We start from the raw sequence: 3,669 nt of genomic DNA on the forward strand, positions 1-3,669 counted from the left end.
CATAGCTTTCCTTTCAATGAACAAGCATCTTTTAGTTTCATGGCTATAGTCACCATCTGTAGTGATTTTGGAGCCCAAGAAAATAAGTATCTCACTGTTTCCATTGTTTCCCCATCTATTTGCTGTGAATTGATGGGACCAGATGCCATGATCTTAGTTTTTTGAATGTTGAGTTTTAAGCCAGCTTTTTCACTCTCATCTTCCACCTTCATCAAGAGGCGTTTTAGTTCCTCTTAGCTTTCTGCCATTAGAGTGGTATCATCTGCATACCTGAGGTTGCTTATATTTCTCCTGGCAATCTTGATTCCAGCTTGTGATTCATCCAGCCCAGTCAGTATATATATGTGATTTTGGTGACAGGGGATGCTTGCAGTCAAGTCCACATTTTGGCAGAAGGTTTCTGTCAGTCACGAGGAGCAGATGTCTCTGTTAATGACTTTTGTGCTTTCCTATATATAGAGAATGGCAAACTACTTCAGTATTCTTGCCTTGAGAACTCCATGAACAGTATGAAAAGGCAAAATGATAGGATACTGAAAGAGGAACTCCCCAGGTCAGAAAGTGCCCAATATGCTACTGGAGATCAGTGGAGAAATAACTCCACAAAGAATGAAGGGATGGAGCCAAAGCAATACCCAGTTGTGGATGTGACTGGTGATAGAAGCAAGGTCTGATGCTGTAAAGAGCAATATTGCATAGGAACCTGGAATGTTAGGTCCATGAATCAAGGCAAATTGGAAGTGGTCAAACAGGAGATGGTAAGAGTGAACATTCTAGGAATCAGTGAACTGAAATGGACTAGAATGGGTGAATTTAACTCAGATGACCATTATATCTACTACTGTGGGCAGGAATCCCTTAGAAGAAATGGAGTAGCCATCATGGTCAACAAGAGTCTGAAATGCAGTACTTGAATGCAATTTCAAAAATGACAGAATGATCTCTGTTCGTTTCCAAGGCAAACCATTCAATATCACAGTAATCCAAGCCTATGCCCCAACCAGTAACGCTGAAGAAGCTGAAGTTGAATGGTTCTATGAAGACCTACAAGACCTTTAAAACTAACACCCAAAAAAGATGTTCTTTTCATTATAGGGGCCTGGAATGCAAAAGTAGGAAGTCAAGAAGCACCTGGAGTAACAGGCAAATTTGGCCTTGGAGCACGGAATGAAGCAGGGCAAAGGCTAATAGAGTTTTGCCAAGAGAATGCACTGGTCATAGCAAACACCCTCTTCCAACAACACAAGAGAAGACTCTACACATGGACATCACCAGATGGTCAACACTGAAATCAGATTGACTATATTCTTTGCAGCCAAAGATGGAGAAGCTCTATACAGTCAGCAAAAACAAAACCGGGAGCTGACTGTGGCTCAGATCATGAACTCTTTGTTGCCAAATTCAGACTTAAATTGAAGAAAGTAGGGAAAACCACTAGATCATTCTGGTATGACCTAAATCAAATCCCTTATGATTATACAGTGGAAGTGAGAAATAGATTTAAGGGACTAGATCTGACAGACAGAGTGCCTGATGGAGGTTCGTGACATTGTACAGGAGACAGGGACCAAGACCATCCCCATGGAAAAGAAATGCAGAAAAGCAAAATGGCTGTCTGAGGAGGCCTTACAAATAGCTGTGAAAAGAAGAGAAGCAAAAAGCAAAGGAGAAAAGGAAAGATATAAGCATCTGAATGCAGAGTCCCAAAGAATAGCAAGGAGAGATAAGAAAGCCTTCCTCAGCAATCAATGCAAAGAAACAGAGGAAAACAACAGAATGGGAAAGACTAGAGGTCTCTTCAAGAAAATTAGAGATATCAAGGGAACATTTCATGCAAAGATGGGCTCGATAAAGGACAGAAATGGTATGGACCTAACAGAAGCAGAAGATATTAAGAAGAGGTGGCAAGAATACTCAGAACTGTATAAAAGAGAACTTCACGACCCAGATAATCACGATGGTGTGATCACTCACCTAGAGCCAGACATCTTGGAATGTGAAGTCAAGTGGGCCTTAGAAAGCATCACTACGAACAAAGCTAGTGGAGGTGACGGAATTCCAGTTGAGCTATTTCAAATCCTGAAAGATGATGCTGTGAAAGTGCTGCACTCAATATGCAAGCAAATTTGGAAAACTCAGCAGTGGCCACAGGACTGGAAAAGGTCAGTTTTCATTCCAATCCCAAAGAAAGGCAATGGCAAAGAATGCTCAAACTATCACACAACTGCACTCATCTCACACGCTAGTAAAGTCATGCTCAAAATTCTCCAAGCCAGGCTTCAGCAATACGTGAATTGTGAACTTCCAGATATTCAAGCTGGTTTTAGAGAAGGCAGAGGAACCAGAGATCAAATTGCCAACACCCACTGGATCATTGAAAAAGAAGAGAGTTCCAGAAAAACATCTATTTCTGCTTCATTGACTATGCCAAAGCCTTGACTGTGTGGATCACAAGAAACTGGAAAATTCTGAAAGAGATGGGAACACCAGACTACCTGACCTCCCTCTTGAGAAACCTATATGCAGGTCAGGAAGCAACAGTTAGAACTGGACATGGAATGACAGACTGGTTCCAAATAGGAAAAGGAGTACGTCAAGGCTGTATATTGTCACCCTGCTTATTTAACTTCTGTGCAGAGTACATCATGAGGAATGCTGGGCTGGAAGAAGCACAAGCTGGAATCAAGATTGCCGGGAGGAATATCAATAACCTCAGACATGCAGATGACAACACCCTTATGGCAGAAAGTGAAAAGGAACTAAAAAGCCTTTTGATGAAAGTGAAAGAGGAGAGTGAAAAGTTTGGCTTGAAGCTCAACGTTCAGAAAACTAAGATCCTGGCATCTGGTCCCATCACTTCATGGGAAATAGATGTGGAAACAGTGTCAGACTTTATTTTTGGGGGCTCCAAGATCACTGCAGATGGTGATTGAAGCCATGAAATTAAAAGATGCTTACTCCTTGGAAGGAAAGTTATGACCAACCTGCTGCTGCTGCTAAGTCACTTCAGTCATGTCCGACTCTGTGCGACCCCACAGACAGAAGCCCACCAGGCTCCCCTGTCTCTGGGATTCTCCAGGCAAGAACACTGGAGTGGGTTGCCATTTCCTTCTCCAATGCATGAAAGAGAAAAGTGAAAGTGAAGGCGCTCAGTCGTATCCGACTGTTCGCGACCCCATGGACTGCAGCCTACCAGACTCCTCCGTCCATGGGATTTTCCAGGCAAGAGTACTGGAGTGGGGTGCCATTGCTTTCTCCGATGACCAACCTAGATAGCATATTAAAAAGCAGAGACATTACTTTGCCAACAAAGGTCCATCTAGTCAAGGCTATGGTTTTTCCAGTGGTCATGTATGGATGTGAGAGTTGGACTGTGAAGAAAGCTGATTGCTGAAGAATTGATGCTTTTGAACTGTGGTGCTGGAGAAGACTCTTGAGAGTCCCTTGGACTGCAAGGAGATCCAACCAGTCCATCCTAAAGGAGATCAGTCCTGGGTGTTCATTGGAAGGATTGATGCTAAAGTTGAAACTCCAGTACTTTGGCCACCTCGTGCGAAGAGTTGACTCACTGGAAAAGACTCTGATGCTGGGAGGGATTGGGGGCGGGAGGAGAAGGGGACGACAGAGGATGAGATGGCTGGATGGCATCACTGACTCGATGCATATGAG

Source organism: Moschus berezovskii, chromosome 17, assembly GCF_049115385.1.
Source record: "Moschus berezovskii isolate FMDL1 chromosome 17, NW_MosBer_1.0, whole genome shotgun sequence".
Lineage (NCBI taxonomy): Eukaryota > Metazoa > Chordata > Mammalia > Artiodactyla > Moschidae > Moschus > Moschus berezovskii.